This window comes from Gracilinanus agilis, chromosome 5 (genome assembly GCF_016433145.1).
Source record: "Gracilinanus agilis isolate LMUSP501 chromosome 5, AgileGrace, whole genome shotgun sequence".
Taxonomy (NCBI): Eukaryota; Metazoa; Chordata; class Mammalia; order Didelphimorphia; family Didelphidae; genus Gracilinanus; species Gracilinanus agilis.
Genome location: NC_058134.1, coordinates 178,057,699 through 178,082,288, shown reverse-complemented (window position 1 = coordinate 178,082,288; position 24,590 = coordinate 178,057,699). Strand labels below are relative to the sequence as shown.

The window sequence follows — 24,590 nt, the reverse complement described above, 5'->3', positions numbered from 1 at the left end:
CTTTATTTTTACTAAACTATTTGGTTTCCTTTGGAATATATATTTTATGCTATTTAAAACTTTATTCTTAAAAGTTCTTAAATTTCATCAGATGATAACAAAAAAAGGTTATGAGAACCCCTGAATTAAAGAATGAAATACCATATAATTAATGAACTTGTAGATATAATGTCACATCTTCTCAAAGATTTATTTTATAATGTCACTACAGAGAAAGAAGATTCATTTCTATCTCAAGTTGTAAATAGTTTTACTTTTGTAGTAGAGAGATCAAAAGAGCCATAATGCTATAACTAGATATCTCTTATGAAAAATAATACTTGAAACCCTGAATGACTATTTAAGAAACAAAGCAAATTGAAAATGTAAATTCAAGTTTTTAAATTATCCTAAATGATTTCCACTAAGTCAATGAATCAACCAGCCCTTATTTCAAATTATATAATTGGAGATCTTTCTTTCATCTCTTTTAGTGTTTTTAGCCTTGAAGACTTATACATGATGTAATTTTAAAAGAGCAAAACCTCCACATGCTTAGTGTCAGAAACATGTTTTGTAAACCATATCATTATATAAATGTGAGTTATTACTGTAAACAAAAAGGGAAAATCATTACTTTGATGTCACACCAAATAATCTTTCAGTAGAATTCCAGATATTATTCTAGTATATATAACATATGCCCTATTTTGTGTCCCTTGGACAAAATCTTCAACCTGAATAGGTTAATCCATAAACAGCCAAAAACTGGTAGAGATTCCCAAGACATTCAAGTACCCTTCAACTTATAGCCATAAAAATTGGTTGAGTCCCTGAATCTGACTCAGGAATTTACCTGGATGGAATAGGGAGCAGAAAATTGGGCTTCTTATGTTCTCAACGGTTTATTTCATCCAAAATATATTCTGCAGTTTTCTACTGCTTCCTCTTCATTTTCCCCAGTATCACCAAAGTACTATAGTGTAAAATAAGAAAAATGATCACATAAGTCAAAGGCTCTTTTGTGTTTTTGTTTAAAAAATTCAATTTTTTTTTTCAACAAAAACCTATTTTCTTTCCCTCATTGAAAGGAAAGAAGAAGGAAGGTGAAAATCTTTATAACGAAGATGCACAAGGAAGCAGAACCAATTAACTTTTGTACAAAAATAGGTATCTTATTCTACACCCTCAGTTCATCATCTCCCCATCAGGTGTTAGGTAGCATATTTCCTTATCAGTCCACTGGAATTTTGGTTGGTCATTACATCAATCAGAGTAATTAAGGTTTCCAAAGTTATTTGTCTTTATGGTGTTGTTTTTGTGTAAATAGTTCTCCTTGTTCCATTCATTTCACTCTTTATCAGTTATACAAGTCTTCCCAAGTTTCTCAGAAATGATTCCTTTAATCATTTCTTACAACCTAGTAATACTCTATTACATTTATATGCCACAATTTGCTCAGCCAACTCATAAAAAGATAGACACCCCATTAGCTTCTAGTTCTTTGTCACCACAAAAAGAGCTATTTAAAAAATTATATACATATGAGCCTATTTTCCTCTTTCATTGATCTTTTGAAAGTATAAGGACATTAGTAATATTGCTTTGTCAGAGTAGACATAGTTTGATAACTTTCTGTGCATAAGTCCAAATTACTTTCCAGAATAACTGAACCAATTTACACTTCCACTAACAGATCATTAATGTATCTATTTTTCTATAGCTCTTATAACATTCATCATTTTCCTTCTGTGTTAACTTTGCCAGTCTGAGGAGTATAAAGTGGTATTCAGAGCTGATTTAGTTTGTATTTCTCTAATTATTGATGAGTTTAAGCTTTTTTTTCCCCCATATTGCTATTGTTAGCTTAGATTTGTCTTTGAGAATGACTTGTTGATATCCTTTGTCCCCTTTTCAATTGTGGACATTTTGTACAAAGGATACAATCTTAGGGACAGCTAAATGACTCACTGGACAGAGCCAGGCCTGGAGATGGGAGTTCAAATGTGGCCTTAGACACTTCATTGCTATGTGGACCTGAGCAAGTCATTTAACCCCCATTGCCTAATCCTTACTGCTCTTCTGTCTTAGAACCAATACTAGTATTGGTTCTAAGGCAGAAGGTAAGGAAGGGTTTGTTTGTTTGTTTGTTTGTTTGTTGTTTGTTTTAAGGAAGAAAGGGAGGGAGGAAGGAAGAAAAGGGCATAATCTTCTAGAATTGGAAATGAAGAAAATTATTAAAGAAAAACAGGAGTTGTTGCTGAAATTGTATGGGCATTTGTCCCTATTTTCTTTTTGGTTATGACAATACAGAGATGCCATTGAGAGGCATTTCCACTGAAAGACTTAGAAAATATAATAGAAATATTATTGTGTGTTGGACCTCTTTCCAGAAAGGTCCTGAAGTGTACAATGTTCTCTTCACTTCATAAATCAAGAACTATCCACAGCTGTTAATTCATTGGAAGACAAAGGAACAATGAAGTAGGCCTCTCTAAAAACAGCACACCAGAAAAAGTACTCAACAGTTCTGTGAATGTTATATCTCCTTTACTAGGCTTTCTTCCCAAAGGGGAAACTATTCCATTCATTCAACAGATAATTCACATTCTCACTTTTTAAAGAATTCTGTACTATTTAACCATCTCTAGATTAATCATTGTCATTAGAGAAACAAGGCAGAGATTATATACCACAGAAAATCATCCAAGGTTGGTCTTCAACACCAAGAAGAATACCCATTGCTTTTTTTTTTTTTTTTTTTTTTTTTTAAATTTTAAACCCTTAACTTCTGTGTATTGACTTATAGGTGGAAGATTGGTAAGGGTAGGCAATGGGGGTCAAGTGACTTGCCCAGGGTCACACAGCTGGGAAGTGTCTGAGGCCGGATTTGAACCTAGGACCTCCCGTCTCTAGGCCTGGCTCTCAATCCACTGAGCTACCCAGCTGCCCCCTACTTTTTTTATTTCTTTATACCAAAACTTTTTTTCTTATTTTTTTAGTAAATCACTGCTTGCCAGTGATGTTGGAAACCTCACAGTTCTTTCAAAGCTGAGAATTCCCAAGGACTTGATAGCAATGGGATTCTACCTACAAACATATGCACACTTAAAAAAAAATTATTGATGCCTTTTGTTTTTAGATTACTGTCATACCTTAAAGTATTCCCCTCCCCATTGCTGAACTTTTCCTTGGGGCAAAGACATCTGACAGGATACAACATTCTGACCTTGTAGGCCCTCACCTTATACTAATAGGGCTTTTTTTCTGTTCTTCAGGACCTTCAGTGGGTTTTTCATTTGCTCAGGATTTGGCTTCCTTTAAGCTATCTTTTCATTTATATTTTTGAATTTTGCATTTTTGTATTTATTATATACTGCCTTCTTATTTCACTGATCAGTTCATGCAGATCTTCCTGTTTCTCTGAATTCTTCATATTTGTTATTTCTATATAATTCTATTGCAATCATATGCACAAGTTTTCAGCTATCCCCAGTTAAATAGCTCTCATTTTATTTTATATATACATATATACACACACATATATATGTCCTTTGTTTTCATCTTTCATCTCCTTTCCCAGTTGTGGGGATTGTTGATGTAGGGTGTGAATGGTTTTTAGATATTTGTTTAATTCCAGATTGTTAGCAAGAGTAGTTGAACTATTCATACTCACCTCCCCCAAGAGTATATTATTAAGATAATTTTTTCATTTGGAAAATCAATGTATGTCAGTGATTTAATCTACTATTTCATGTGAGGTATTTAGCCAAGGGCAAATAAAATAAAATCTTTGAGTGATTTCACCAGTTGTTTTTTCTTGGACAGATAGTAAATTAATAAGCCAAGTATATTTTGATAGTATGATTCTTTGTGCTTATCAGATTTCTAAGTGATGAAAAACAAAATATTGTTTTAAAGTTTATTTTATTCTAAGAGGATTTGTTTTATATTAAGTTCCCTTATGTGGGAACCTATTCATTTTTAAAATATTCCTTTTTTAAATTTTATTTTAAACCTATTTTTGCAAGTATTTAAAGTCCCCTCTCATTTCCTCCTCCAACAATATAACAATAAAAAAACCTCACAGCAAATATTCACAGTCCAGCAAAATGAATCTTCATATTAGCCATGACTAAAGATGCATCTCTCATTCTGGATTTCAAGTCCATCACAGTGCTCTTTGGAGGTAGGTGGGAAGCAGGATTTATCATCAGTCCTGTGGACTTATCAATATATTAAACAGAATTCTTAAGTCTTTTAAAGATGATTTATTCTCTAATGTCACTGTTTAAATTGTCATTCTGATTCTGTTCACTTCACTCTGCATCAGATCTTTGTAGTCTTTCCAAAAGTTTTCTCTGAAACTGTCCATTTCCTCATTTCTTAGGATACAGTAATAGTCTGTTATAGTCATATGCCACTAAAATAGCTGCTATATTTTTATACATATGAGTCCTTTTCCTCTTTCTTTGATCTTATTGGGGGCTATTCTTGGTATTGTTGGATCAAAAGATATGCACGGTTCAGCAACTTTCTAGGTTTAATTACAAATTGCTTTTCAGAATGACTGAACTGATTAACAACTCTATCAACAATGCTTATTTTCTCAAAGTTTCTTCAATATTTCTCATTTTCCTCTTTTGTCATCTTTGATAATCTTATGGGTGTTAAGTGGAACCTCAGAGTTGTTTTCATTTGAATTTCTTTGATAGTGATTTGAAGCACTTTTATATGATTATTGTTAGCTTGCATTTCTTCTGTAAAATGCCTATGTATTTCCTTTGGCTATTTACTATTCAGAAATGCTTCTTAGTCTTTTAAATTTGAATAAATTCCTTAAATATCTTAAATTGGAGATCTTTATAAGAAAAACTTACTGCTTAAATATTTCCCCCCCAGTTACATATTTCCCTTCTAATTTTAACCGCATTAGATTTGTTGGACCAAACATTTTTAATTTTATATTTTAAAAAATTGGCCATTTTATTTTGTGATCCTCTTTATTACTTGAATCTATCCATACAAATTCTTCACCTCTTCGCAGATCTGAAAGAAAATTTATTTTCTCTTCTGATTTGCTCATGATGTCACATTTTATGTTTCAGCCATATATCTCTTTGGAGTTTATCTTGGCATATGATGTGAGATGTTTATAACTACTTTCTGCCAAACCACTTGTAGTCTCTACCCCAGTAACCCAGATATTTGGGTTTATTAAGCATTATACTACTGTGTACTTTTGCTTCTATGTTATATACTTAATCTGATTTACTAATAGACTTATTTTTAACTTGTTCCAAATCATTTTAATAAGTGTTAGTTTGCAGGGGCAGCTAGATGGCTCAGTGGGTTGACAGTCAGGCACAGAGATGGGAGGTCCTGGGTTCAGATCTGGCCTTAGACACACTCTAGCTGTGTGACCCTGAGCAAGTCCCTTAACCCCCATTGCCTAGCCCTTACCACTCTTCTGTCTTGGAACCAATATATAGTATTGGTTCCAAGACAGAAGGTAAGGGTTTTAAAAATAATAATTATTATTATAATAATTGCTAGTTTGTATCATAGAGATCTGGTATTATTAGGTTTCCCTTCCTTGCCAGTTGTTTTCATTATTATCCTTGAAATACCTAACCTTTGTTTCTCAATATGAATTTCATTATTATTTTTTTATAGCTATAAAATAATTTTTGATATGGCACCACATAAGTAAATTAATGTATATAATATTTTTGACTCAACTTATACTCACAAGCAGTTAACATTAGGTTTGTTTTTATTTCTGCAGAGTACTTTATATATGGATTCCTCATTAAGTTCCTTAGTGTGTCTTGGTGAAATAAATCCCACATCTGCAGTTATTTTAAATGGAATTTCTCTTTCTTATTCTTCCTCCTGGGTTTCATTGGTAATATATAGTAATGCTGATGCTGATTTGAGTGAATTTATTTATATTTTTCAGTATTGCTAAAGTGCTTGTTTCAATTCCCTTATTTCAGTTACCAAAAATAGATTTCAGGTATAGTTAAAAAAATTTTTTTTAAGTAGGCCACTACCTAGCTGTGTGACCCTGGGCAAGTCATTTGACCCCCATTGTCTAGCCCACTGATTCCCAAAGTCGGCACCACCACCTCCTGGTGGGTGCTGCAACGATCCAGGGGAGTGGTGATGGCCACAGGTGCATTTATCTTTCCTATTATGCTTCTAAAATTAAAAAAAAAATTGATTTCCAGGAGCTCTAAGTAATATTTTTTCTGGAAAGGGGGCGGTAGGCCAAAAAAAGTTCGGGAACCACTCTTCTGCCTTGAAACCAATACGTAGTATTGATTCTAAGGAGGAAGGTAAAGATTTTAAAAAAAATAAAATAAAGTAGTCCACTAGCATATATTCCAGATTATAAAATCTTTTACATAGCTATAGGAATCTGAAAATTAAATATTTTCGTGTATTAAATGTTTATGTGCTTTCACTTGCAAGATTTGTACAAATGTGAAATGTTTTACAGATTTTAAATACATCTTGATGTTTTAAAAAAGGATATCACTTCAATATGAGAAATGAAATATTCTTATTATCCACCTAACAGATCACTGTAGTTGAATTTCTTAAAGCTATCCTATTTATCATTTGATTCTTTCAGTAAAATAGATGAAAGCTAACTTTTATATCTTGCACCAAAGCAATAAGCAGTAAGAAGAAGCAACATTATATAGTGGATAGAGATGTTACCTCAGAGTCAACCATTCAAGAAAACCTGGTTTCAAGTCTCATCTCTGATATGTCTTGTAGTATAGGAGTGGGTAGGTGTCAGGGGGAAGGGAATAAGGATCTGTAGAGTACCTATTATGTGCTCTTTCACTTGATCCTCCCAACAGCCCTAAGAAATAGGTGCTAAAATTCCCATTTTATAGTTGAGATAACTGAGGCAAACAGAGGTTAAATGACTTGTCTGGTGTTATACAGCAAGTGTGAACAAATGATACTGAACAAATCACTTACCCTCTCAGGACCCCAGGCAGTTCTCTTTATGTTGTAGAACTCTTTCTAACTAACAGTGATAAAGGAACTTTCCTTCTTCAGTGATTGCTCTATACCAGTGATTCCCAAAGTGGGTGCCACCACTCCCTGGTGGGTGATGCAGCAATCCAGGGGGCCAGTGATGACCACAGGTGCATTTATCTTTCCTATTAATTGCTATTAAAATTTTAAAAAAATTAATTTCCAGAGGGATAAGTAATATTTTTTTCTGGAAAGTAGGTGGTAGGCCAAAAAAGTTTGGGAACCACTGTTCTATACCAATGATATTACAGGTCAAGCATGACTAAACACTAAAATAACAACAAAAAATAATTTATTAAGTACTTACTATTTGCTATAGGTACTCTACTAAATGCTGCAGATACAAAGACAAAAAATAAACCATTTCTTGGTCCCTAAGAACTTAACATCAAAGGAGACAATGTATACATAAGTAAATATATAATATATTTTAAATAGATACAAGCCAAACTTATAGGGGTTGGTATGGAGGTCACTAATAGCTGGGGGGAGGGGAGCATTCAGAAAAAGTTTCTATATAGAAGGGGACACTTAAACAGAGTTTTGAAAAAAGGAAGAGATTCTCAAGATTAAAAGTATGAGTACCCTCCAAGCAATGGAGACAACTAGTGCTAAAGAATGGAGAAGGGAGTTAAAGTATGGTGAGTAGGAAGAGCAAGGCAGACAATTTGGCTGTACATAGAGTGTGATAAGGAGAAGTTGCATAATAAGTTCTCTGTGGAAAACACTAAATCCCTGGGTACTATCTCTAAGTCTCATTTCTTTTCTAATCCTGCTACCTCACTGAACCAGGAAAGAGTTGGCTTACTTCCACTGCCAATCCAGATCTACTTTTGCTGCTATCATTCAGCAGCCTCTCTTCCTCTGATGCACAGTCTATCCATTTAGATTATCCACTTCAGATCTTTGTTGTTGTGATTTCGGTCATACTCCTTTTTTTCAAGGAACTCTTATACATGGGACAGACACATAATTAGACAATAAATTGGTTCTAATATCAAAAAAAAGTATAATCCAGTGTGTTGGATTACATCTGGTAAACTACAGAAATTTCAATGCTAACTGGCTCTGCCAACCTGTACTCTCATATTCGAGGATTTCAGCATATAAATTAATGTGACTTTGTATACCCAGACCTTGTTGGTCATCACTCCTCAATTCTCTAATATACCACTTCATTCTCCCACAGTTTTCCACAGGGATTCCTTCTGCTTCACTTCTCTGAAACATTTTCTTTATCCTCACTGCTTCTAGTTGCTGTATCCTTTCCTGTTCTCTCAATTAATCTCCCTTGTTCTAACTTCATATTCTTTCTTAACAGTTTTTATTTCTTCATTAGTTAATTCAACTGTGTATTATCCTTCACTTTTGCTTCCCTTCTTCCCCTTGTCCTTTCCTATCAATCCTGCTGGTAAGCATTCTTCCAACCTCCTAGACTCACAACTGTGGTATCATCTGAGATTCTCCTCCTCTGTTTACTTCACACGTCCAATATCAAGTAAAATAGCTTTCACCCAGGGGGAGTCCCTCACCACCTCAACTCCTGGATTTTGCAAGAATCTTCTAATTGGTCACGCTGCATCAAGCCTTTCCCTGCTTCAGTCTATCCACACAAATCCCAAAGCAGTCTCCTTAAAGCACGGAGTGTCTAAGACATCCCCTCTTACTCAGTAAACATCAGTGGTCCCCTGTTGCCTTAGGATCAAATATGAAACCCCCATTTTAAAGCCCTTCCAACCTTCTTAAACTACTTCTCTTTATGCACTCCACAGTTTGTTGACACTTCTGCTGTTCCTTGTCTATGATACTGCATCTCATAGCTCCATGCCTTTTTGTTGGCTGTCCCTGCTGATGCCTGGAATTCTCTTCCTCTTTATCTCTGCCTCCTTCAAATCCTAGCTCTGACCCATGTAGACAAAGCCTCCCTACCTACCACCTGTTAATGCTTGCCTTCCCTCTGGGATTACCTCCTATTTACAGAGTATATATCTTTTATGTATACAGTCAGTCAGTCAGGATTTCTTGTTGCTATGATGTGCCATGCACTGTGGTAAGCCCTAGGGGTTCAAAGAAAGGCAAAAAAGAGTCAGCATTAAGATGATAGATGAGTCTGTGGTGGCTGATGAGATCAATGAGCAAAATAGTATAGGGAGAAGAAAGGAGAGTCAGAACAGATCCTTGGGAGTCACTGGTATTATCTGCATGTTGACTTCCACACAGAAAGAAGCACCTCTACTTGCAGAGACTATATTGTAAATTTTCTTTGCATCAACAGGGCTTTTAGTACATTGCTTGAAACAGAGTGTGCACTTAATAATGTTTATTAATTAATTGATATGTCACCTCCACTTTCCACCAGGAAAAAAGCACAGACTGACTGGTCAAGGAATAAGAGGAAAATGGATGCAATGATTAGTCTGAATGCTCATTTGCTACTCATGCTATAACTGCAGCTCTAGAGGAAAGCCCATAGCACCTTGGAATGTTATGAACAGATGCTGCATTGCATTATTGGAGGGAGAACATTTACTACTAATATCACGAACCCATTATTAAAATAATCACATACTGATACGAAGTAACTTCCTACATATGACTCATTCCTTATGGATATTTCCTCATGAAGTGGTGGTATTTTGAGATTTGTAATTTTTTTTTTATGTAACTGGGAGAAACTTTATTTTTAAGCAGTGGATATTTAGGATCATAGAAATAGGGCCTTGGACATCCAATCCTCATAATTTAGAAATGAGAAAACTGAGACCCAGCAAAGTACCTAAGGTCACAACAATAATAAGTAGCAGAGCCAATAGTCATTGAAATTTGCAGTTTGCCAGATGTAATCTAGTCTACTCAGTTCCTTTTTATTCCATTCTAGACTCAACTCATGTCCATCCACTGTATCTATCTCAGTTATTTGTACTAATTTATTATTGTACAGTTGATAATGCCAATCCAACTACTTGTCATAAAGGAGACTATAGATATTTTATATCTATCTAGTTCAATTCAGCATGCATTTAAATATTTCCCATGTTAACCTGCGTGTATTGTTTTAAGTAGTCTATGGATCTTATTGAGAAGATATTCTAATGTTCTAAGGTTTGATATAGTAAAAGGCCAGTATCCTGCAGTCAGGAGCACCAGGAGTACCTCACCATATTTAGAAATTCCTGCTTCCTTTAGGTGCTCAAATAAAAATATCTTGCATCACAATGGTGACTACTTTTGTTGAGTGTCTTCTTGATATAGGGCTTATGTCTCCTGTAGAATATAATTTTAAAAAGCTTATCTGTTATCTTTTCATATTTCCATCAAGGATACTATTTGATATGTGAATCGATCAGACTTTAAAAGATTTTTCAAAAGATTAAGATGCTTATCTTTTTTAAAATATTGAGATAGCTCATGATTTTCTATTCTTTTAGACTCTTCTCTGTAGTGAATTATATAAGAAGTCAGGCAAAAACCAAATTTATGATATGTAAAATATAATTGCTTTATTAGTGACTAACCCAGAAGTCACTTCCCATTCAACCTTGTTCCTTAATCAAAGATACTCACTATTAGAAATGGATTTTTAAAAGGTTTTTTTTGCAGAGCAGGTAAAAACCTTGGCTAGATAACTGCAGTGAAACATAGGGAAGGAAATAATTTCTTAGTATAAGACAAACCAAGGAGGATATATATCTACAAAACTTTGTGAATGAGATAAGTCTGGGGTTTAGATCTGTATTGGAAGATATATTACATAATGGAAAGAACACTTTGGAGTTAGGCCCTCATTGAAAAGTCCAGTTCTGTTACCACTTGCATAATGTCCAAGGCATTTCACCTTATGAATACCTCACGTAAATTAGGTGATCACAGATGTCCCTTCCAGCTTTAAAGCTGTGATTCTGTATTGGGTACATAAGGTATCCTTTCCCCTTTCCCAGAGTGTCTCTGTTAGTCTACTGTATCTACCTAAAATCTTTGCCATTAATTTGTTCCTTTGGGGAGGAATGACGTAATAAAAAGCTATTAATGACTAATTCCATGATAGTAAGGCTTTGTTTACTCAGGAGCTAGTTCGGCTAGTTTACTAGGTAGTTTTCAAAGAATGGGATATAGAACAAGTGAATTTTAAATCAGAAAATGAATTATTTAAGTCATTTAATTAAGTTGATTATTTAAGTCATTTCTCTTTGAGATCCTAATCATTCTACTGATATTTCCAGTTTAGATGTTCATCATATATATCAGTATATTATATATCAGTACATTATATATATATATACATATATATATATATCAGTATAGTATCACTATACTCAAATCTGATGAAGTCTTTTAATTTTATAATTATATTCCTGACATTTTGCAGTTTGCCTATCTTTATGATATTATGACAAAAATAAATGACACCAAAGATATAATTTTTTCAGTAAGAAAGTGTCAGAAAAACTAGCTTAAGGTTTTTTGAAGTGTCCCTAGTACTTTTACTGCTGTTAGTAAAAACAAGAGGAAAGATTATAATCAAGGATTTTCCATCTTAGTTGTAAACTATTACAGCAGTTCTTGCATGGATGCCACATTAGAAGACTTGGGAAAATTTACTGGATTCCATTCTAATGCAATTAGAGCTAATTTTGTTCTTTAAATGAATAAAAGGTCACCTAGTAAATCTAGCTTATCTTTAGTCCAGGCTTCAATAAATTGTTTTATTTAATTTGTTGTAAAAGATCTTATCTTTAATGGGTCTAAGTCTTATTAGTTCACTTAGGTTTTAAAATATTTATGACCACCTTTTTAGATATGATTTGAATGATAGTTAGAAAGTTTTTCTCTTTGGTGTTATCATAGCACAGAATCACTAATTGAGTGACTATGGAAAAGTACTTAAGATTTGTTATCTAGAGGAAGCTGATGTAGACTTCCTGAATTTTAATGCCCTTTTACCTGTGATAGACAGATAATTCAGCAGTATTGCTGTGGCCTTTCGCTTATTCTGTGATTATTTTCTCCCCGAATATAGCTCCAAGACCTCTCACTTTTGGTGTTTAAAAAGAATACTTACCTAATGATGAAAACACTTAAATGGTCCTCTTATTAGTACAAATGTCACAGAAACTTTAAATTTTGTTCTTTTATTCCTGATTCTCTGATAAAACTTGATACTTAAGATTAATTAAGACTATTTTCATGAAAGGCTTTTGGAGCATTGAGACAGTTGATTGTTTTTTCTCACAGCATTCTGCTTATACTGTAGATACTCTATAGCATTGGAATATTTTTATAATTGACTGTATTGGTCCTCTATTTCAGTCACTCAGTTCTCCACAAACACCTAGAAGGGATTTCACAGTGTTGGCTGAAAACTTGGAGTGTTTATCTCCAATCCTATAAACTCTGTGAATAACATGTGAGCATAGTCGTGTATGTGTGTGCCCATACAACAAAGCTATATACTTTTGGGGGTCTGAAGGAGAAAGGATTGTGTTTCTACAATCCCCGCTGTTGAACCATACTTTAAATTAATGATCTTCATCCTAGAAGCTTACATAAATCTGTAAGAGTAACAAAATAGAGTAGATTTGGTTTATTTAAAAATAGTTCTTTGTGTTTACTAAGTGAAAACACCCTCAACCAGGAGAGGGATTGTGGAGGTTTACCTTTTGACCCCCAAAGCAGGAGACCTCTTTTGGTGGGTGGGAGCTACTTAACATGTTTGTTTCCTCTACCTGTACTCCGCCCCCCACCCCCCAAGTTATAATTTATTTAATTCCGTAAGTGATTTAAAAAGCACAACTAGCTATGGAAGGTAGTCTGCTTAAAGTAAAACAAGTAGAGTGTGACCACATTTAGGAGTAATCCTCTTTGGGATTTTATGGGATCAATGATCTCAACCATAGCTATTCTCTAACAATGCAGATGTCAGAGTTTCCAGTGATTGATTGCCCATGTTGGGTCAAACTTCTCCTTGTCCTCATGTAAATTTGGTAGGGGGAAAAAGTGTCAAGAAATGTCTTTCTAACATGCTGGGAGTCATCCTGGAATCTATTGACACTGTAAGAACACCAAAGGAATATTTGGGCTATTTGTTGGTTGTCTCTTACTTTTTTAGAAATATGTTTTTATTGATAGCTTTTGGTTCTTAAATCATCATAGTTATCCCCAAATATCTTCCTGCTCCCTTTCAGAGAGACATTCCATATATTAAGTAGTGTGTTTTAAAAAGGAGGGGGAAAAGTCAGCACAAATGATTAATACATTTTTTAAAGTCCAAAAACATGTGCAATGTGTATGTAATACCTGTGGACATCCCATTTACACAAAGGAATGGGTTGGAGGTGTTCTCTCTCATAAGTCATTTAATTCCTACTTAATCTTTATCATTTTATTACACTAACTTTTTATTTTTAGTGGGATTATTAGTTCTGTTTTCATTTTCATAATTATTACATATTTTTATTGTTACTTTACTTGTGCATCAATTCTTACAGATATTTTCAAGATTCTGTTCATCATATATATCTTTTTTTTTTAGTACAGTAATATTCCATTACATTCATGTACCTTAATTTGTTTAACCATTCAATCCCAATCAGTGGGCATCTACTTTGTTTCCAGTTCTTTGCTATCATAAAAAGTAAATATTAAATTAAATTAAAAATAAATATTTTGAACTTATTTTTTAACAGCAACTTCCTCAGGTATAAGCCCAGAATTAGAGTCTCTCATTAAAAATGTATAGCTATTTTAGTTACTTTATTTGCATAATTCCAAATTGGTTTCCAAAATAGTTATGCTATTTCACAGCTCCAACAACAATGTATTAGTGTACCTATCTTTCTACACTCCTTTCAATGTTGACTCTTGACATTTTTTGTCATCTTTGCCAGTTATCTCTTAGGTTGACTGACCTATCTTTTTCAGGGAACCAACAAACATATTTATTAAGTATCTATTAATGTACTGGGTACTGTTCAAGAGGCTATAGATATAGACATTAATGAAGTAATTCCTGTCTCAAAGAGCTTATATTGTGTAAGGGAAGACAATATGGACACCAATAAACTTATATACCATATATACAAAGTAAGTACAAAGTAATTTTGAGAGAGACACTAACAGCTAGGAGGACCATGAAGTCCTCATATAGGAGGTGGAATTTCAGCTAACTTTAGGGAAAAAATTGGGGGACAGGCAATGCAAAGATATGGAGATGAGAGGTGGAGTATTATGTGTGCAGAGTAGCAAGAAGGCCATTTTGACAGTATTCAAGAATGCATATATAATAAGCCCAGAAAGTTTGGTTGCAGTGAGATCTTGAAGGTTTTGTTATTATTAAAAATGATGAGGGCCGAGATTAGAAGGGAGAATAGTATTTTAATAAAAGCCATGCTGATGGAGATAAAAATCATTAGACCACGCGCCTGTAAGTATTCAAACTGCCACCTCAGCCATTTTACCTTTCGTATCTCCCGCAAGCCCAGGTAGCTAAAGAGGAAGTTCAAAGTCACTTCCCAATATTTAAAGCCGTCCCTCACCTTGAATATGTAATCCAAAATAGGAAACCCGTTGGAGATCACGGGAAATGTAGTTCCAAGTATCCCAAGTGATTTTAAATAACACATTACCCCCCTGAGATCCATTGAAAAAGACTGGTCTTTTTCAGTGGATCTTAAACCAAAAGAAAAGAGGACAAAAGCTAGCCTCATTGACAAAAAGCCAATTTGGGGCAGTCCCCCACTGGCATAAGAGTGTCCATTCAAAAATAAATGCATTCAATTTGTTCAACCCCCATAGTTCAAATCAACTACACCCCAAAGTTCAAATTTGGTCTTCATGGTCCAGTGAAGGTTCTTTAGGCATCTTTTGGTGCCTCCACCAAATAACGTTCATCGTCTGAATTTGGGGAGATGGCAAAATCCTTATCCTGAAATTATTCTCAAAGAATTTAAACTTTACATTATAGATTACAAAACATACATTTTCTTCTGAGAATTATACATTACCCCCCTGAGATTACTCCTGAAGGAGTAAAATTAACTTGCATTATAGATTATAATTCAGACATTATGATCATAAAAACTTAACACACACACCCCTGAAAAGGTCAACCAAAAATTGGCTGAGTGAGTTGCGGGGGTGCATGAAATCAATTGGCAAAAGAAATAATAAAAAAAAAAATAAAAAGAATAAAATTCAAAAAAAGGAGAAAAATTAACTTGTGAATGAAATGTAAAATGTGCAAAAAAATGTAAGGAAAATAAACTTATAACAGGCCTTTGAATTAGGGCCTAATTAAAGTGATTTAAACAGTTTGCAACTACCCATTCAGGGCCAGGACTACAGAAAAATTGCCATTCTCTCTATATATAGAGAGAGAAATAAGGGAAATGCCTTTCTTTGATCTGATTGCCTTCAACTTCTCAGTGAAATGGGCCAATAAACAACCAATCTTAGGTGCTTCACTAGGAATTTAAGTTGAGGGGGACTGAGCCTCTAAGCGTTAGAAAAGCTGACTCCAAAACTCAAACCCCAGTTTCAAGCCCTTCAAGTATTGACATAGAACTCCTGCAATTCATGCAGATTCTCAGTCAAATCTCTGTGACCATGTGGCTCGGCACTTCTCCTGGAATCAGACAGAGAGGCATTAAATCACAGTCTCATAGGCTCTTCAGGTATTTGCATTAAGCTTATATCACTGTAAAATTTTAAAAAAAGGATAAATAATGATTATATATGTACTTCCAGTACAAGATGAGAAAAAGGAAAAATCAATTGCTCTAATTAAAAAAAGAATGTTTTAAAAATCAAATATATATATATGTGTGTGTGTATGTATGTGTGTGTGTGTGTGTATATATATATATATATAGCTTAGAACTAGTGAAAGGTTTTGTTACTCAAAAATGAGATTTTCTATGAGTGTAAATGGATTTTACAAAATAGCAGATTCACAATGCACATTCAAATTCATAATTTCTAATAACACATTTTAAAACAATAAACAATGATGTTTATAAAATATACTTGTTACAATTTTTTTTGTTTTTGTTTTTATTTTAAACCCTTAACTTCTGTGTATTGACTTATAGGTGGAAGAGTTGTAAGGGTAGGCAATGGGGGTCAAGTGACTTGCCCAGGGTCACACAGCTGGGAAGTGTCTGAGGCCGGATTTGAACCTAGGACCTCCAGTCTCTAGGCCTGGCTCTCAATCCACTGAGCTACCCAGCTACCCCCTACTTGTTACAATTTTTAAACCTTGGCTAAGAGTTTCTCAACAAATTCTGTTACTGCTTCCATATAAAAATCTGATATTAAAAAAAAAACCTTCTGGTCTAAATTATCCTCAGGAATTCTAGATCCTTCTGATAAAAGCATAGAGACTAATATCAAAAAAATATATATAAGACAACAATTCTTCACAATAAAATATATAAAGCTTATCCTTTAAGACAACAATTCTTTTAAATAAATACATAAAAACCTTATCATTTATGCAGAAGGGTACTAGGCATCTAAAGTAAATTTTTAAAAGACCTCTCATAAAATTACAATTTAAATCTCAAGGCAGGCATCAAACTCTCCAAGGTTGTATATAATTAAGGCATTTTATAACTTTAAAATGTGTAAGATGTTCAAATGGTACGAGAACACAGCATTGTTTTTGATTACAGTAAAAATAAAACCTGAAATAAATTAGGAAATATAATATGAGTACCAGATAACAAGCTACCCTCTTACCAGTTCTAATAGATTTTTATCATTATTTGGGAGTTACAATAAAATCACAAACAGAATTAATCTAGCAGCCACAAACTTCATTAGCTTAAAATGATTCAGTGCAACAGGAAAATCAACGAAATAAACAAAATTAATTCACGAAACTATTCAGCAAAATGCAGTAAGATACAAAGTCTTTTTAAAACCCTGAGTTCTGAGGTTTTAAAGTCCACCTCTGGTCCCATTTTAAAGTTCAAAATTCAGGGTCCTCATAATCAGTCACTGCTCTTAGTTCAAAGTTCCGAGCAAGTATGGGGTGAATTTCTTTTCCCCTGAGTTTGAGTTTAATAATCGCAAAAAAAGTTTGTCATTTTACTTCCTGTTTGAAGTGTAAATACTAGTGTGCCCACATGGAATCGTGGGCTCAGGGCTAGAGAAAAGCTTAGGTCAGTTTTTAGAAAAATACCCTTGTGGAGAGCTTGTGGGGGGTGGGGGAGTGCCTAAATTAGGCCTTTAGAGAAATCATGTGGAGGCCAGAATGCAGGCCATTACCAAGAGAGTGGGGGGGGTGGGTGGGGGTTGCAATACCAAATCTTAAGTAGCAGCTGCAGCAGTCTCCAAAGATCCAGATCTCGGCAAGTCAGAGCCGGGCGGTAGTGAAAGTGGCAGCCGGGGGTCATCGCTGTTGGGGCTCGGGATTCGGCAGAGAGGACCAGCAGAAGAGGTCTGCTCCAGTGAGCTGGGAATTTGGCAGAGATCAGGGCAGGCAGGAATGTGAGGCAGCGGTCTGTACTGGCGGGCCAGGCAGGAATGGAGTCCAGGTCAGGAGTCAGAAGCGGTGGCAGAGGCACTGGCGGGGCACCCAGAAGCCAGAAGCGGCCCAAGGTGGGTCGGGCTCAGCTTGCTGGCTGAGTCCCATGGGAGGCAAAAACATGCTGTTGCTTTTAGCAAAAGCATGGCGAGCATTGCTCAAAAGTGCTGAGCAAGATGGCCAAAAGGCAGGCATGGCTCTAAATGCTCTCGTTAGGCTATCTAAAAAATTTAGAGTCCAAATTTCAACCTTCTGGTTGGCCAAACTGTTGTTATTAAAAATGAGGAAGGCAGATATTAAAAGGGAGAATAGTATTTTAATAAAAGCCATGCTGATAGAGATAAAAATCATTAGACCACACACCTGTAAGTATTCAAACTGCTGCCTCAGCCATTTTACCTTTCGTATCTCCCGCACACCCAGGTAGCTAAAGAGGAAGTTCAAAGTCACTTCCCAATATTTAAATCCGTCCCTCACCTTGAATACGTAATCCAAAACAGGAAACCCATTGGGGATCACGGGAAATGTAGTTCCAAGTATCCCAAGTGATTTTAAATAACGCAGTTTTTAAATGCCAAATATAGAAGTTTACACTTGATCCTAAAGGCAACGGAAGCCACTAGGATTTATTCAGTAGGGGAATGGAATAATCAAAAAGTCTTCAAATATTGAAGACATGTGCTTAGGAAAACTCAATTACACATGCAATTATAAAAAATGTTTTAAAAATCAAAAATATATCTCTTGCAATCAGTGACAATCAAAAAATATATATATTGCAATTCATGTCACTTATGGAGGAGTAGAATATAAAGGTTTCTTATCCAAGAATTGAGATCCATTCCTTCTTAACTTAGCCATGATCCACAGTGTGAGTGCAAATGATGTAGATAAAGCAACGGAAGTATAAAAGCAATAATACATTCAAGAAAATACAAAAAAGGCACAAAATGTTACAAAAGGCATGTCAAGTCAATACAGGTCACTAATACAGGTTTTCTTCAAGGGAATATATGTATTGTCCTATAATGGCAATTTGGTCAAGTACAAGGATCAATACCATGTAACAAAATAGTACAGATTCAGCAATAAGGAAGTTTTAATATAGTCAATTATTCATTATCAACAGAAGGTACTTGTTTTACATGGCTACAATGAATCCATGAGGCTTTCTCCCCATTTTAATGGCTATTGGTATAGTCAGTAGGACCTGGAACATTCCATCATAAGCAGGTTCAGTCGACCCATTATGTTTGAAATTCTTTATGTACACGCTATCACCTGGGTTTAAATCATGAAGTGAGAAGTCTCTGTGACCTGCCTGAACAGCAGCTCCAGAGTTGTAGAGTTTTCCCAGTTTTGTTTGTAATTTTCTGATATATGTGGCAATGGTTGTATCCCCTCCTAACAATGATGTATAGGCAGGGGTAAATGGTTGTGTATGTGGATGTCCAAATAGCATCTCAAATGGTAAGATGGGTAAATTACCTCTGGGTCAGCTTCTGAGATAAAATAGGGCCAGAGGGAGAATTTCGTACCATTTTAGATGAGTCTCCATGCACAATTTGCCAATCATAGTTTTAAGTTCTTTATTCGTTCTTTCAACTTGGCTGGAGCTCTGGGGATGATATGGCATATGAAATTTAGGAGTTATCCCCAAACACGAATAAATTTGTGATAAGACCGAATCAGTAAAATGGATTCCTTTATCCAAATCAATACGTGTTGGCAGGCCAAAATGAGGAATAATCTCTTTTAAAAGGACTTTGGCAACAAAAGCTACTGTGGCCCAAGTAGTAAAAATGCTTCAGGCCACCTAATCAGCTGATCAGCTTTGAATAGACAAAATTTATACTGTCCAGCTTTTGGTATAGAGATAAAATAAATTTGTGAATGCTCAAATTGTGTGTAAGCGAGAGGATGTCTTTGCCATGAAAAACATGTTGATTGAAGGGATTATAGGCCTGGCAGTTAGGACAAGCTGCACATACTTTGGAGACAATTATAGTTATTCCAGGTGCTATTCATACTCTTTAACAGAATCTACAATGCCTTGGGTACCAAAATGACCATGTTTATGGATGGAGTGGCAAGTTTGGTTATAGAAATTTCTAGGGAACAGGGGTTTGCCGTCTGATACTCATACTTCATTAATTTGTTTGGCTTTAAATTTCTTCCTCCATTGTCCCACTTCCTTGTCATTATAGGAAACGGATAGATCTAAATCATCAGTAATTGTTAATGCCAAAATTAACTCAGGTCCTTCCAAGGCCACTAGCTTCACTGCAGCATCTGCTAGGTCATTTCCCCTGGAGACAGGGTCAGTACCACATGCGTGAGCAGAGAAGTAAATGATAGCTATGGCTTCAGGGAGCTAAAGGGCAGAAAGAGGGTCAGTAATAAGGTCTGCATTGGCAGCTGATGTTAGGAATCCCCTCTGAAGCCATTGCATGCTGACAGTGTGACATATGCCGAATGAGTAATGGGAGGCTGTGTAAATCATGGCTCTCTTATCCTTTTCAACAATACAGGCATGTTTCAAAGCTGTGAGTTCTACACCTTGTGCGCTTACATTTGAGGGTAAGGAAGCTGACCACAGAGTGGCAAATTCGGTAACTACCACAGCTCTGTATAGCATATGCCATCCCTCATAAATGAAGAACCATCTATAAATAATATTAAATCTGAATTATCCAGAGAGGTGTCCAGTAAATCATTACGAGGTTTATCAGCAATGGACATGAAAGATGTACAGTCATGTAAAGGTTCTTCGGAAGTTGGCAAATTGGGGAGCAAGGTTGCAGGATTAAGAACTCCACAGCGTTTTAACGTGATATGTTCATTATTCAATAGGGTTATCTCATATCTTGTAATCCTTTGATTGGTAAATGTCTTTGTCCTATGTCTTACTAACAGTGCCTTGACCTCATGTGGGCACATTATGGACAGAGGGCATCCTAATACTATATAACTAACAGCTACTCCTCTAAGGCATGGTGGTGCTCCTGAAGCTACTGGGTCCAGCTGGGCTGAATAATAAGCCACCGAGCTTTGAGCAGGTCCCAAAAGTTGAGTCAGAACACCTGAAGCTACCACTCTCTGTTCATGGACATATAAGGTAAATGGTTTATCATAATTTGGGATGCCTAGAGCAGGGGCAGACAAGATAGCCTGTTTTAAATTTGAAAGAGCTGTCAGGTGTTCTGTTTCCAATTTAAGTTGTTCAGGGACCGAATTTTCTGTGAGTGATACAAGGGTCTTAGTGATTTCCCCATAGCAAAGAATCCTATTGCTCCAAGAATTGCCCTCAATTGCTTTTTAGTGGTAGGAGCACTTAATTTTTGGATACTTTCAATATGCTTAGGAGAAATAAAACGGGACCTAGCAATTAAGTATTATCTCACATTAACCTGAAGGGAAAAAAAGGACCAAGTGGAATTACAGGATACCTAAAGTGTTTTCAGAAGTTTTTTAAAGACATAAAAATTGCATTTATTACTGATAAAGCAAGATAAACAGTTTTTGTTCAGTAATTTAGATTGTTCGTGTCCCCTTTAGATTATAGTTACTGTAACTAATACTACTATTCATATTGGATTCTGCACTTAGACATTTAATTTTGGATGAATGCTTAGATAAAAACTTGTCGCTACAGTTTAAATATATGAATATATATAGCCTATTTTTAGTTATTGAATAAATTTATTAGTCTGTATCTGATATCAAACTCTCTTTAAATACATTTATTGAAGTATCAAATTTACTATATCCTTTAACACAAATAGCTTGGTATATTACAAATAAGCAAAGGATCATATCTTAACACTGATTCATGTTTTGATTCTGATAAATCTTTTATTAAATTGCTTTACATTTATTTTCAGACACTTTGTAGTACTGTGTAACACAATTAAGACCTGTGTGGATGAATGCATTTTTTGATCAGATGTAGTTTAGGAGGTATTTAAATTAATCATCTTAATTTTTTTATCAATTTGAGAACCTACTTTATGCCATTAAGAATGAAAATGTCCACTATGCTCCATGCTCCAACTATACAAAGACAAAAATAGTTCGCGCTTTCAAGTATCATATATTACATAGGAGGAGACAACATATGCACATATAAATATATACAAAACAAATACAAGATAATCAGAAGTGTACCACTAAATGTTTAACCACCAGCTATCTAAGGAAAAAATGTACAAGTGACACATTTTAAGTTTAATCTTCATTATTAACATTATTATTTAATATTAAATTTAAATTAGTTTACATTTAAATATTTAACATTACTAACATCACAAATTTAGATAATAAACCAAATCAAGCTCTTATATGTAGCATTTCCTTATAACTGTGGTGCAAATATTCACACTGAAACTTAACAAATAGCTCTGGCAAGCTGGTTCAAATTAGCTCCAGTACAAGATAGCTCCCGAGGGTGGTCTGAAAAGGTAGGATACTAGCAAAGAGGAGGACCAGGAAAGGCTTAATGTAGGAGGTAGTATTTGAAATGAACTTTGAAGGAAGCCAAAGATTCTAAGAGGTGAAGATAACTAAAGAAGAAATTTTAATATCAGTTTAATATCATGTAAGGATTATCCAAAAGGTCAGTTTGGCTGGATTGAGGAGAGGGTGAAGGGCAGTGATGTATACTAAGCCTGGAAAGAGCTTTGTTTGAATGTTCTCCTTTGTTACAAGGTAAGGTTTGGTGTGGGAGAAGGTTAAGGGCGAATGACTAGTATAAAAAGAATAGCCAACAATAAGACTCTTTTTAGAAAAAGGCAAAATCCAGCTATATAACATTATAAGAAAATACATTGTGTTTATGACATTCTATAATATAACTTTCAGTTAAGCCAGTCAATAAGAATTTAAATATTAGGCATCCAGTATGTGCCCAGCATTCTTCCAAAAATACATAACACGAATATTGGGCATTCCTTATATATACAACCTCAAGTCCCATTGTCAGCCATTCAGCATACATTAATTAAATACTTACTGTGTGTATGTCTGGTACTGAGTTACATGCTAGGGATGTAAATGCTAAAAATGAAACAATGTCAATGTTCATTCTATTGGGAGTAAAAACATGTACTATAAGTACATACATAATAAGTACCAGGAATGTTGAGAGAGATAGTAACATTTGTGGGGATGAGAAACAGTTTTATGTAAAACTTGGTTGAGCTGCAACTTGATTAGAGAGGTTCCATGAGGTAGAGATGAGGGGGAAACACATTACATTCAAGGGGACTAACCATTGCAAAAGCATAGAGTACTATGTGTGAGGAACAGAGGAAAAGCTGGTTGGGTTGTACTATGGGGGACAATGTAGAGATTATGGCCAGGTTATTAAGGGCTTTGAAAATCAAACACAAGAATTTGCCTGAAGGCAATAGAAAGCCACCAGCATTTGTTGAGTAGTAGAGTGACATACTCTGATCTGGAAACCCAATGGCAGCTTTGTGGAATATGATTTGAAGGAGAAAGAGACTTGAGTCAGGGAAGATACTCATAGGGCCACTGAAGTTCTTTAGTTAAAAAGAGTTGAGAGCCAGAGTGGCAATGTGAGGAGGGGAAAGGGTTCAAATAGAAGAGATATTATAAAGGTACAGATGGCAAGTCAGTTGATTGGATATGTGACTAAGGAAATGAAGCTTATGAAACTGAGACACTAGAAGAATAGTAGTTGGCAGAAATATGGAAGTTTGGAAGAGAGATATGGTAGGACTTTTGATTAACATAGCCAGATAATAAATATCAGAGGAGTTCAACTCTCCAATTTTATATTTCAGTGATAATCTAAAAAGGGAACTAGATTAAAGACAAAGAAATAAAAGAGAAACATCAGCAAGCTCCATCAGATTACACAAAAAGATAGGCAGAAGCTGCAGGTTTTAGAAGAGACCTTATCAGAGAAGACAGCATGGATACTGATAAACAAGCCAAAGGCCCACAGGAGTATCCTCCTGTCCAAGGAAGCCAGGTTGGGGGTAGCGATGATGGTGAACAAAAGCAATCAGCACCTTGATTGTGATATGCTAGAGCTATGACACGTGTGCCAAAATTGGCTTACAGAGACCTCTTAGAGCATGCACACCATCACCTGCCAGAGTTAGTCACTAGAAAGGCAGAGGGACTCAGGCAGAGCTTCTTCCTATCCCCACCCTCCACCACACCTCCCTGCCCCTCTGCCTAGCAGCCCAGTGGGAGCACTTACTCCCTCCCCTGAGTGGAGCACTTGGGTCACTCCCCTCCTTTCTCCCTCCCTTGTACAGGGTAAGGTGGGGTATGGGGGGAAGGGCAACCATCCCATTCAAGAGTGTGGGAAGGTGCAAAGTTCTGATCCAAGATATTAAGCTGAAGATGACAATGAATACTAAAAAGAAATATCGTGGCACCAAAGAGATAAATCTAGAAGAGGAAGACAGCCTCCACAAAAATTGCAAGCATAGCTTAATAGGGGAAAAAATTCTTGGCCTACAGGAAGACCTAGTGGAAATGAAGCAAGACATTAAAAATTGAATTATAAATGAAATTTAGAATTTAGTGACTCCATAGACAGAAATATTAGAAAAAAGTCAAAAGACTGAAAAAATAGAAGATGATATAAGGTATCCACTAAAAAAAAAATTAGTAGTTTCTTCAGAAATCCAAAAGCACAGCTAACTCTTCATTTTCCACTAGCCCTTCTCCTTGGATTAGACTTTGCCATTACCATGCTTTTCCCAGGAAAAACTCATAAACATGGAGATTGCATCAGCTTTGGTACTCAGTACTCTGTCCCTCTGGAGCAGTGATAGTGAATCTTTTTTAGAAGGGCAGGTAATGGGAAAAGTGTCCTCAGGTGTCCATGGAGAGGGGAAGTGAAGCAGCCCAGTCCTGTGCCCCTCTGGCTTTCTACTAATAAACTCTGATGAAGTCTGTGCTGGGGCAATTGCACGCATACCCACAGAGAGGGCTCTGTGTGCCCTTCTGCTATATATGCCATAGGTTTTCACCATGGTTCTAGTGT

General features: G+C 35.5%; 1 protein-coding gene across 1 annotated transcript in view; it reads left to right on the top strand.

Moving 5' to 3' along the window:
* Positions 1-24,590, top strand: part of TAF3 (TATA-box binding protein associated factor 3) — a 294,697-nt gene that overhangs the window by 228,251 nt on the left and 41,856 nt on the right. The window lies entirely within an intron of this gene.